Source organism: Frankliniella occidentalis, unplaced genomic scaffold (genome assembly GCF_000697945.3).
Source record: "Frankliniella occidentalis isolate FOCC.00 unplaced genomic scaffold, Focc_3.1 Scaffold3940, whole genome shotgun sequence".
NCBI lineage: Eukaryota > Metazoa > Arthropoda > Insecta > Thysanoptera > Thripidae > Frankliniella > Frankliniella occidentalis.
In genome coordinates, this window is record NW_026270992.1 from 708 (window position 1) to 1,013 (window position 306).

Here is a 306-nt window from a genome sequence, read left to right on the forward strand (position 1 = left end):
TTCTTTTCCCCCTGGAATATAATAATAAAGCTTGCATTGCGTCGTGCGCTTGCTCTGTATGTGCCACGCGGTGCTGCGTAACGACACACACATGGGCATGTGCGGGTCTATTATGATCTGGAGGAAGCCATACGACCTGGAGGAGGAGGAGGGAGGAGAGAGCGGGGTGGGGAGGTCTGCGCGGACGCTGAGCATATCTTAACGCCATCAGAAACGCGCCCGATCCACACCAGCCTAACCTATCAAAACACCATCCTCATAACAAAAGGCCAAGAGTCCCCCCGGCGCGGCTTAGCGCCCCCCCCC